The 12,461-nt window shown below is 39.0% G+C and overlaps 1 long non-coding RNA gene and 1 pseudogene across 1 annotated transcript; one reads left to right on the top strand and one right to left on the bottom strand.

The window, feature by feature from the left end:
- Positions 1–3,337: 3,337 nt before the first annotated feature.
- On the bottom strand, positions 3,338–4,016 carry LOC122234330. The gene is made up of 3 exons (XR_006212098.1): positions 3,887–4,016; positions 3,524–3,671; positions 3,338–3,375 (listed from the first exon to the last, which is right to left on the bottom strand). It is a non-coding gene; the product is annotated as an uncharacterized LOC122234330 (long non-coding RNA).
- Positions 4,017–4,837: 821 nt separating this feature from the next.
- On the top strand, positions 4,838–5,797 carry LOC102967079 (annotated as a pseudogene).
- The last annotated feature ends 6,664 nt before the right edge of the window (positions 5,798–12,461 follow it).

Here is a 12,461-nt window from a genome sequence, read left to right as displayed (position 1 = left end):
AAAAAAAAAGGGGGGGGGGCGCCTGGGTGGCTCGGTCAGTTAAGCCTCCGACTTTGGCTCAGGTCATGATCTCACGGTCTGTGGGTTCGAGCCCCGCGTCGGGCCCTGAGCTGACAGCTCAGAGCCTGGAGCCTGTTTCGGATTCTGTGTCTCCCTCTGTCTGTGACCCTCCCCCGTTCATGCTCTGTCTCCCTCTGTCTCAAAAATAAATAAACGTTAAAAAAAAATTTTTTTTAAAAAAAGAAAAAAAAAACAAACATGGAGTGATTAGAGCACAGGGGTTCAGCTCCCACCAACTGGGATTTTCAGAAAGAGCCAAATGACATGAAAAGGTGGAAGAGGGAGCTTAAAAAGACACAAAGGTGCTTACCAAGACAAGGATGCCTTGGATAGACCTCACCTCTGGGGAAATTCTGGAGATGTTGTTCCTGTAAATGTGCTGGACCCACTGCTTGTATCTTAGAAGCTTGAAAACTAGGGAGATACTGCCCCAGGGCATGAATCCCAAATGTCTGACAGGAGGGAAGGTTAAAAGTGGTGATTGTGTGATCTTGGTATTCAGCACCCCCAGTCATGTTTCTATGTGATGTTTTCTCGGTTCAGTCAGTCACAGGAAGATTAAAGTGGTATTTACCACCAAGTTAGGATTGGGCAGCTGACTGTTAGAGAGGCACGCAGAGCCTCTATTTTAAGTTCTATCATCTCAGATTTCCTGGGGCCAATCGTGATGTCCTGGAAGACACTCAAGAAGCAGGTGCTGCCAATGGATACACCACTGGCCACTCGGAACATACAAAACAAGTTGCATCAAAACTCAATGAGGACATTTTTGTGCCTATTCTTCAGTATTCTGTAAGATTTTTACAGTCACATTGATAGTTAGAAGAAACTGATCGTATCTATATCAGGATCAAACTAAATTTATAAATTAGCTAAAGGAAAATTGACCTTTCTATAATATTGAGTTTTTCCACCCAAGAACATGATGTAAATTTCCATTCATTTATTTCTCCTTTCCTATATTTCAGGAATTTTTTTTCCCCATATAGACTTTACACATTTTTGTTAGATTCATTCCTGGTTACTTTATTTCATTTTATTTTTTTACAACAATATTTGTTTGTATGTTTGTTCATTTATTTGAGAGAGAGAGAGAGAGAGAGAAAGGGGGGGGGAGAGAGAATCCCAAGCAAGCTCGATGCTCAGCACAACAAGACACAGGGCTCAATCCCATGACCGTGGGATCACAACCTGAGCTGAAATTAAAAGTCATATTCTTAACTGACTGAGTCCCCTACTCCCCTCTTTCATTTTATATTACACTTTTTAATTGGAGACACTCCTGCTAAAACTCATAAATGATTCTTTGTTGTACATAGGCTATTGTACAAACATATGCTATGTACAGGGGCACCTGGGTGGCTTACTTGGTAGGGCCTGCCACTCTTGACCTCAGGATCATGACCCATGTTGGTTGTAGTGATTACTTAAAAATATAATCTTAAAAATAATACCCTATGTACAAAAGCCTATTGTTTTTGTATATCAGCAGTATAACCCATTAGCATACTGAATTGTTTTCCCAAGTGGATCTTCTATGAGTTCCTTTATGTTTCCAGAGGTATACTTGCATCATATGAAAACATAATTCTAGGTCTTTCTTTCGAATTCCTCTGCCATTTTAAATGGCCCTGGCTAACCCTGCAACACAGTGATAAATAAATAGAACAGGTGATCACGTACTTTTTTTACTGTGGTTTTCTGGCCTTAGTGGAATATCTCTACTGATTTCCTATGAGCAGGATGAAGACTTTGTTTTCTCAAGTTTGGAAAGATTCTAAAGAATTTCCTAGTGTTTTGATTTAACATTCTTACATGATGAATTCTTCCAAAAATGTTTTTTAACTATGAGTAAGATTTCTTGATTTCTCTTCATAAATATGATAAAGCATACTAATGAACTTCCTAATAATGAATCATTCTTGAATTGGAGACATGAATTTCTTTGCTCATCATATTTTTATTTTATTTCTCAGAGGTTTGGGGCTACATTATTTTACATGGTACCATCTGTAGGAAAAGGTGACATCTTTCTGTGGTATTCTTTTTGGTACAAACTTTAGGATGCTTTAGTTTCAGAATTTTATGTGATGTATAAAGATAATTTGGAAATGTTACTTCCTCTTTGATGTTCTTGAATTGAGTAAGTAGCATTAGCTTACCTGGTATTTAAAAGAATGGAAGAATCTGGCGGCTAATCTGATCCAGGTGCTTTTATTCATAAGGGACTCTGATAAATGTCTTCCTCTTCTCTATGGATTTTGATCTGTTTAAATTCCCTCCTACTGAAGTCAATTTTGGCAAAATGTATTTTCCTAGTAAATGTCCATTTTATGTAGGCTTTCTAGTTAATTTGTTTTGAGTTGGGGAAGTGGAACAAGTTATTTTTAATCTCACTGACCTCATGTCCTTTATTTCCATTTATTGAAAATTTAAAATGAATTGCAGATATTGAAAATTTTAAACATAGAAAATCCTTCTTGAGTCATTTGGAGGATTCTTTCTCTCTACCCATCAGTTAAATGGTGGTGGTACTTGGGTCTGAAGACTAACAAAGAATTAGACAGGAGTAAAAGAAATTCTCAGGGAGGCACAGAATCCAATGAGGCTGGTATTTAGTGGCTCAGACCTCGGCATTTCCTCCTTCCATGTGAGACCCTGTCTGCTTCCAGAAATAACGGAACAGGAAGAGTCTCTCTCAAACACTCCAACAGTCACTTTGGATATGTTCACTAGAAACTTCTAATAGATCCTGGTAATTAAAGAGTTTTTCAGAACCGTTCTCAGTTCCCCAAGTGTTGAACTATCATTGTCACTACAGCTGACATGATGACGGCAATTCTTTGGGGAGGTGAAGTCACAGAATCACTAACCTCTATCTCAGGGTTTGGCTTCCTCCCTCCCACACATGCTTTGCCTGCTACTTTACACCCAGCTTCCAGTCCTGGCAGCAGGAAGGAGTCTGTGAGAATCTTCTAGTTTAGTGTGAGAGCACAGTCTCTAAGGTTGGGAGATGCAGCAGGAATCTGGGTAGGTGAGCATGTCTGGGAAAGAATCTTCTGGCACAGGCTGAGCTTGAGAGAGACTGCTCAATCAGTGCATGACTGCTGATGATGTAATTCACCAAAATCCTCATTGAAGGGGTGCTTTGTGTTTGATCCAAGTGCTGTCAGAGGCTGAATTTTATGCTGCTTCAAGATTATAATTTCAGGTAGCACTGGGGTGGCTCAGTTGTTTACACATCCAACTCTCGACCTCAGCTCAGTTCTTGATCTCAGGGTCATGAGTTCCAACCCCTCACTGGGCAGGGACAGTCTACTTAAAAAAAAAATCATACTTTCAGAATTTGTCTGCTATTCAATACCATGAGCAAGAGTCACAGAGACATTTTCAGGAGCAATACTGGGAGCCCTGGGAACGCATGTGCATGTTACAATAAGTATGATGGAACTAACTGAAATACCTGATTCACAGTAGAAACAGCGTGACTGAATGCGAACTGTTGAAATTTACTCTTCTGTAACTTGAGTTTCATGTGCTTAATGGAGACAGTAAATGTGTCTCTACTGAAAATCTCTGTGGACTCTTGATATGTGAGAGAATCTTCTTTCCTAAAATTAGGAAAGATCCTTTAAGAAAAAGATAACATCACTATAGAGGGTTTTAAAGAGCAAAGTATTAAGGACTTTATTTTTACATTTTAATTTCATTTTAAAATAATAAATTAATTAAAAATATAATCTCATCAAGAAAAAAAAAAAGCAATTTTAAGCCATGTTTCTTCTGGTGAAAATCACTTCAATAGTATTCCCAGCTCACCACTCACCTATCTTGCTTTTCAATTCATTAGATGCCCATGATTCCAAGTCTTCAAATTCCATATTGCAGATTTATTTATTTACTTATTTTAATAGCTTTTCCAAATCAAATATCGATTTGAGTTTCCATTTGTTTACTCTAAAACAAGAAACATACAGGGATGTGATCTTTAAATAGGATTAACTTATTTTATGCCCTAACATGCTTTATCACTATGTGATATTTCATGTCCTATATGTTAGCACACAGTGCAGTTCAGCACAATAATTTGTTATGGATGCCATTGTCCTTTTGGTCCAGGAAAAAAATGAAATGAGTTCAGCTACTATCCTAACAGTTGTCTACATTAAAGAAATCTGACTGGCTCATATAAAACTATTCAGTGCAAGTATAATTTATTAAGACCTTTGAATCTTCACTCCTTAGTTATATTCGTTATAAAGGATACTTAAACAAAAGTGGGAAATGATCAAACCAGGTTTATTAAGTAAAATAAATTTAAAATATGAGAAGGCATCTGTATGTGTGTTTATGCCCTTAACGAGGTTCCTGGCAGACTATAGTATAGTAGGAAGCATTCGTGTCATTGCAACTAGGCTACCCAGGTTCAAATCCTGATTCTACTACTATTTACATGAGTCACTTAACTTCCCATGGTTAAATTCTCCTTGTCTATAGAATGAGAGTAATGTTAGTTCCTAACTCATAGGGTTGTGAATATTATATAAGTTGCAATAGGGAAAGCAGTAATAACAGTGACCCACACATTGTAAGCGCTATAAAAAGACACACATGTAACTTTGGACATCTCCTAACAAAAGACAATATAGTTTAGATGTTCATTCTGAAGGGAAAGGAAAGGTAAGTGGACATTTTATTTTCCATGAAGTCTGAAACACCTTTTCAGGCAGAACTAGCTGCCTGTGAATTTGAATACTGTGTTCTAAATAATGATAGAATGGCCTCAGTGCATTTGTATATAGCAGTGATCTTCCTATCCCACATTGTCATTAGAATCCTGGGCAATTTCTCCCTCTTCTATCATTAGATGTCCCTTTGCTTCAGAGGATGCAAGGCAAACCCATGAATTTGATTCTCAGGCACTTGACTGTAGCCAACTCCTTGCACATTCTCTCTAGAGGAATCCCAGAGACCATGGCACCTCTAGGGCTGAAACATTTCACCAATCATTATGGATGCTATGTTCTCTTATGTGTTCACAGAGTGGCCAGAGGTATGTCCATTTGTGTCTTTCAGGCCATCATGATCAGCCCTGGGAACTCAAGGCAGACAGAGCTTAAAGTGAAAGCTCCAAAATACATTGGCCCCTCCACTATCCTGTGTAGGGTGTTCCGCATGTTCGTAAACATGTTTTTTTCCTATTTATATGACTGGTAAATGGAACAACAAAACTATTATCAAAAGAAGTGGTTTGGTATATTGTTCTGCTTCACAGCGTAGAGACAAGATCACAGGCTCATTAGATGCAGCAATGACATCTTTCCATGACATTTTGTGTTTGGGACACATGACCCTGCCCAGAAACTCCATGGTTTTTCTCCTTCACAGGCACAAACAGAGGGTCCAGGGTATCATTAGGAATAATCTCTCCCCGAGACCCTCCAGTGATACCGTGAGACCAGAGCTACCCAAAGCATCCTTGTTTTGGTGACCACCTTTGTACGGTTTTATGCTGTTTTGTCCATCATTTGTTTACTTGGCTCTCTTGGATAATTCTAGTTGGTGGCTGGTGAATGTCGCTGTACTAATCACTGTGTGGTTTTCAATACTAGCCCTTTGTTCTCATGAACCATGACCCCACTATATTCAGGCTGTATCTTGTCTTCTGTGGAGGAAATACTTAATTCCCTATCTCATCAGGGAATTATGAATCTTCTTCCACCTGTTCAGTCATGGATGCATTGAGACCTCAAAGAATGTTAAGAACAAACATGTGCCATCTTCATTACAGAGAGAGGGGTGAACAGGACACATTGACACTAGCCTAATATGAAGTAGTAAAGAGCATGGTATGTGAAATCTTCGGTAATCAATATGTGTGTACTTTTATAATTGTATTTTATTATTGGTAATAGTGCCTAAGTTAAGATTCCATAAAAGAGTCCTGAAATACTGTGAACATACTGGAAATATGTTTGAATGTGTAACTTTCAAATTAAGATATTAAATTTTCTAAGACATTAAATTCCAATTATCCAGGAATTGTAAATCCTGATTTGTGATGCAAATGGCCTGGAGTGAAGGTGGAGGGAAAACTAGGTTTTACTTATTGTTGGCTTTGGAGGCTATGTTGTGAATATTATACCTCATATCTAAGAGAAATTGGAGATGTTTCAATATGATAATGTTTATGGAGCAAGATGAGGGTATGAAAATATTTTCTGCTCAACATTTGAAGAGTAAACTGCAGTGGACAAAGAACATAGGAAGAGTTGTCAGCTAAATTTTCCAAAAAGTGCAGGTGTGAGGCAGCCAGTAAACAGATTGGGTATGTGGGAAAAGACTGAATGGACTGTTGAAATGTTTAGAAGGTAGATTGTTCTGTGTTAAATCTTGATGGCAGTTGGATGTGTTGGCTAGAAAGAGATTTCAAGATGGACTTCTGCTTTTCCAACCTGACGATACAAGATGTTACAGAGGACCATTTCATCAAGCTTGGTGCAGGAGACGAGTAGCAATTTGAAGGTAGAGTATATGAACATATTTTGTTTAACAAGGGTAGTATTGCTTTTGAAAACACCACCAAGGCAATGTAGACACCATTGAAAGGGGAAGAAGAAGAGGTAACTGAAACCTAGAACTATTTAAGGAGGGCCTGACTGGCTCAATCAGTATAGCATGCATCCCTTAATCTCTGGATTGTGACTTTGAGCTCCATATTGGGTGTAGAGATTACTTAAAAATAGAACATTTCTTAAATGAAATATTTTAGAGGTACCTAGGTGGCTCAGTCCATTGGGGATCTGACTTTGGCATGGGTCATGAACTCACCATTCGTGAGTTCCCCCACAGAACTTCAAAAAGGGGACTGGACACCTGTGAAAGCCACCTACACAATCAGATGTAATCACTCAGCAGCACAGCCTCTGGGGAGAGTTAGGAGTCTGTCTGGAGATTGAGTTCAGTCATATGGCCAATGATTTAATCATTCATGCCTAGGTAGTGACGCTTGGATTAAACACCTGGAGAAGATACTGGGAGTTTATTGGTGGGGGACAAAAGCTACTGTATGGGGAGTCCTCCCAAACCTTGCTCTATGGATGCCTTCATCTGGATCTTTACTGCTATCCTTTATAATAAAATGAGAAATGACAAAACTAAAACAATTTAGTAATGAGTTTGCTGTCTTTTATTCCAGGGAAGACAACCCTTGATTGAGGGGAGGACAGAGCCTCACATGCAGTTAGTGGAGTGCTCTTCCTGGGGGATTTGGGGCAAGATTGAGTTTTAGAAGAGGCAGTGCAGAAACAGTGCATGATTGGCTAGGAGGTCAGGGATTTCCTTAGAAGGAAGACTAGCAGGTGTTTTCTAGGGCATGGTCAGCTACCTGAAACTGAGTTGGAGGACTGTGACTGGCTCCCTTGCTGGATGTGTCACATAAGAGCAGGCTGATTTAGGTTTAGATTTGTGATGTGAGTGGGACCACTGGGGTGGCCTCCATTTTTGTGGGTCCCAATATATGAGTTAACTTTATCAAGGATTATCATACATATAGCAATTTCCAAGTTCTGTGAGTCTTTCCAGCAAATATTGAAGACCAGGGCTCAGAGGAAGCCTTAAATTTGTAGTTGGCTGGAGATGCACAGGAGGTTTGGGAATGCCTGACTTGTAACTGGTGTCTGAAGTGGGGGCAGTCCTGGAAAGGACTTTGCCCTTAACTTGTGGGGTCTCTACTAACACCAGATAAAGTCAGAATTACACTGAATCGCAGGACACCCAGTTGGTATCAGAGATTTGGCAACAGGAGGCAGGAGCTCTTTCAGGTTTGGCTATTATGTCCCTTTGATATGTCCCCATTTTTTTTTTATTACTTCCTTACTCTTAACATTCTGCCATTACAAGATCCTCCAGCCACATCTTGTATTTTCCCTGCTCCTGCCATAGAATCAGCCATAATTACAAGGAGGCTTTTTTATTTTTTTTAAGAGAATAGTGTTAGAAACCAAGATGTGGGTGCTGAGTGTTCTCCTTGCTACTGGGATGTCATTGCTGTTAAGACTCTCTGAGTAGACTGACCTGAGAATAACCTATTCACACCCATATCTATAGTTGTTTCTTTATCTGTCAGTTTATTTGCATAACTACAGCTAACTGCTCTCATACTGATGTCCCTGACTCTGTTCCCATACTTCAGGGTTCATTTTAGCCTTTCCCCCTTGCTTTTCTGTCCCTATCTGTATTTACCAAGTACTATGGCATCTTATGCCTTTGAAGAGGTTTGCATCTGTTTCTCTACGGTCCCATGCTCTCTGCACACTGCCTATAACCCCCTCCCTCTAGCCTCATTTGGACCCTGCTCTATCACATGCCTGCAACCTTCCAACTCTACCCCGTTCACTTGCACCTGCAGTGGCAATGCTCACAGCACTTTAAGATATTGCATGTGGTAAATATCATTTTTGGGGGTTGTTGCAGGGATGGAATGAGTAAAAAACATGAAAAGTTGGAGGCATTTTCAGGCATCCAAGGTCAGGAGATTCCTGTATTCTTTCAACATGTGAGCACATTGTGGAGACACACATGTGCATGCAGACTCTTTTAATGTAATTACATACACGGGACTGGGAATGTAGGAGTATGGAGGAGTGTGTGTAAACGTGTGTGCTTGTATTTCACGAGTGTGTGCATGAGTGTGTTTGCTGTGAAGTGCATGTGAGTGTCAGTGGGTAAATGTATATGGCTGTGCATTTATGTTGTGCATATGCATGTGTGTTTGCATCTATGTGTGATGCTTGTGTGTGTGCGTGTGTGTGTTTGTGAACTAAGGGATGTCCGCCATCATGGTCTAGTGTCTGACTTGGAAATGAGGAGTATTTGATTACATATTTGTTTGTAGTGAAAACAAGGGATTAGGATTTTCATGTCATTCTGGTGAATGTGCCTCTTTATGATTAGGAAATAGATTTCATTTTCCCCCGTCATATTGCTTGGTCTTGAAATTACTTTGATCTTAATATAGCTATTTTTTTATAGCATTTGTTTATCTTTTGTTCAAGAGTTTACTTTGTGTCCTTAATTTGTGAATTTCTCATAGGAAATATTGTGTTGTCTTTAAAAAGTCCAATTGTCAGGGGCGCCTGGTTGGCTCACATGGTTATTGGTGTAAGACTCTTGATTTCAGCTCAGGTCATGATCTCATGGCTCTTGAAATGGAGCCCCATGTTGGGCCTACGCTGACATCACAGAGCCTCCTTGAGTCTCTCTCTCTCTCAAAATAACTAAAAACTAAAAAAAAAAAAAAAATCCAGTGACAATTTTGCTTTTCAATGGGGCCTTTAGATGATTTCGTTTTACAGATAGATTTAAATTATTTTGCTCTTGCTTTTATAATGTCTCCTTTGCTCTATTCCCTCTCTTTCTGTCTTCTTTGAAATAACTGATTTTTACAGATGGTTTTAAATCCTTTACTGTGGTTCACTGTTGTTAGCTCTAAGTATTGCTTTTGTTTGCTTTAGGGGTTATCCTACACAGATGACCACAGTATACCTTCACGTGCGTTTATACTTCTTTATACAGAGCATCCGACCTCTCCTTTCCACATGGACTTCCATTTCTCCACTCCTGCCCTGTGCTACCATTAGTATAGGTTTCTTTTACGTATGCTGCACACATATACACTAGACTGTTAGTTTTTTTAACGAGGCTTAAAAATAGGGAAGACAGTTTTTATTTACCATATAGTTACTATTACTATATAGCATTCTTAATTCCTTTGGGTAGATCAGGAGTCTGCCACCTACAGAACATGAGCCAAATGCAACCTACAGTCTGTTTTTAAGTGAAGTGTAACTGGAATGCAGCCACACTCATATTTAGGTGTTTTTGACTCAATAAGGACATACTGCAAGAGTGGTAACAGAAACAGTATTGCCTACAAAGAATAAAATATTTACTATATGTTTCTTAAATAAATGTTTGCCGATCTTGCACATAGTCCCATTCTCATCACATCTGATTTAGTATAAAATTGGGATATGAAACATACTGAAAAGTCACTTTTATAGTCAAAATATTAGGCAACGCTGACACAAGACTGGTCTCAACTGGAAGAATAAAACTAGGAATAATTGGGAGTTACTAGGTCTTGAATTAGTGAGGAAAACATGAAATATGCGATATTGTTACTATTCAATTTGTAAGTACAGTATCTTCTTACATGTAAACAATTTTTTTTGATGATATTGACATTGAAGATATAACTGGGGCATAAACGACCTGACTAGTATTACTTGGTACACATTCGTAAGTGGAAGAAGCAACATACCCTTGGCTGGGTATAAGGGTAGACAACAGGAAAAGCATGTATCTTAACAAGTCCTGGGATCAACTCCCTAGACAGTTTTCACAAATGGTATTTACCATCTTTCCATTAATTCATTACCCCACCTCACTGCTGTGTTCTCTCAATAGTGGTAAGGCTGCCATAAAGAAATAGGTCTGTGCATTCTCCAAACAGGTCATGGTTTTGGATCTATCACATATGCTCCTAAGCCTTCTGGGGAGTTTTGTTATTAAAATTGTACAAATTCTAACTATAAGGTTTCCCAAATTTTAAAGGTCTCCAGTAGAAACTTAGTCTCACATTTCACCAAGCCACATGCCAATTGTGGGTATTCCTGATCCACCATAATTATGTTCCCATTGTGGTGATTTCCTGCTTCTTTCCTACACCCACTTGCCCTTCTCCATGTGTATTTGCATGATACTTTCAGTGGTTCTGCCCAAAGATGACCTCAGCATGTGGGCATTGCCTGAAAATGTTGTTTAAATTAGGAAACCCTGTCAGCCGATCATTACATATGAACATGTTTATGGTACTTATCACTATCATATTTTATCCTTATAGACTCAACCTTATAGAATATAAGTTACTTGAAGACAGGGAGTTTTGTTTCCTGCTAATATCAGTGATTAGAATAGTTTCTGACTGGTAGAATGAGAATGCATTTTATCTGTCCAAAGTAGAAAGTTACTGCAGCGTATACAGAGACTAATAGTTCACATACTCAAGTAAACATGTTATTCCATTTATGGCACCAAATTCCTTACTCCTGTAAGTCTCTACCCTAGCACCCTGAACATTTGTCATAAATTCTCACGCTATATTTTGTTTCATTCACATTGTGAGTTTTAGGCAACATGTGCCAAACAGCTCTAACCCATCTGTGAAGGATGATGCTTTTTGCAGCTTTTCTCAGCTACAAAATGTTAAATTCAAGATTCCCTCTCAAATGCTCCATTCTACTCTCAATACAAATATTAATCTTATTGGTCAGGTCAGTTTTCATTTGTGAAGGACAGACCTCCTGGAAGTTAGTTGCTGAAACAACTAGGTGGTTTACCATTCTCACATAACAGGAAGCCCAGAGATGCAGGTTGGGATGGGACGGGTCCCCTGGGCAGTCCTCTGCATGCTCCACCTCCCTTAGGACACAGCATTCTCTCTCCCTACAGCAGGATGGGCGCTGTAGGACCAAGAAGGATGAATGGGGAGGGGCAAAGGCCTTTTATTAGGTTTTGTCTTATTTACGTGGATATAATCCCAGGAGGGTTTTTTTTCCCCCAATTAGCTACACATTTTAATAATGCAATTTTATAAGAATATTAGGGGGCAGTTGGGTGGCTCAGTCAGTTGAGCATCACTCTTGATTTTTGCTCAGGCCAACATCCCAGGGACTTGGGATCGAGCCTGTGTCAGCTCTGCACTGAGAGTGAAACCTGCTTAAGATTCTCTGCCTCTCCCTCTGTCCCTGCCTCCCACTTGTGTGTACTCTCTCTCTCTCTCTAATTAATTAATTAAGTATATTGGGGAATTTTCAAACTTCATATTCATGCCTAAACAACAGAAGGTAAAAGAAAAAGATGGTAAAGAAAACATTTTGCAGAACAAATTTAAACATACTCCTTATTAATATTAAAGATCAAGGTTGTCAAGGAGAACTGTGGATGAGACAGATTTCATCACCAGACTTTGTTCTTTATCCTCAGTGTGTAATACTGCATGCAACCCATGAAAAGTGTCATAGGTGTTCCAAATGTGTCAAAATTATTAGTCCTTAGTGTTTTCTAACTTAGATTTATTTCCTTTGAAATTTATTAATTTTAAGTTAATTTTATTTACCTGCATCTAACACTAATTTGCAAAGTTTCAATACAGATATTCTGATTCTAGTACTTTTTAAAACAGTTTCTTAAAGTTTGTTTATTTTTCCATACTCCGTGTGGAGCCTGACCCGGGGCTCAAACCCATGAATCATGAAATCATGCCCTGAACAAAAAATCAAGAGTTGGACTCTTAGCTGACTGAGCCACTCAGGCACTCTCTGATTCTAGCATCTTGC

This window comes from Panthera tigris, chromosome E2 (genome assembly GCF_018350195.1).
Source record: "Panthera tigris isolate Pti1 chromosome E2, P.tigris_Pti1_mat1.1, whole genome shotgun sequence".
Classification (NCBI taxonomy): domain Eukaryota; kingdom Metazoa; phylum Chordata; class Mammalia; order Carnivora; family Felidae; genus Panthera; species Panthera tigris.
The sequence above is the reverse complement of the archived record's forward strand: the minus strand, read 5'-3'. Positions and strand labels throughout refer to the sequence as shown.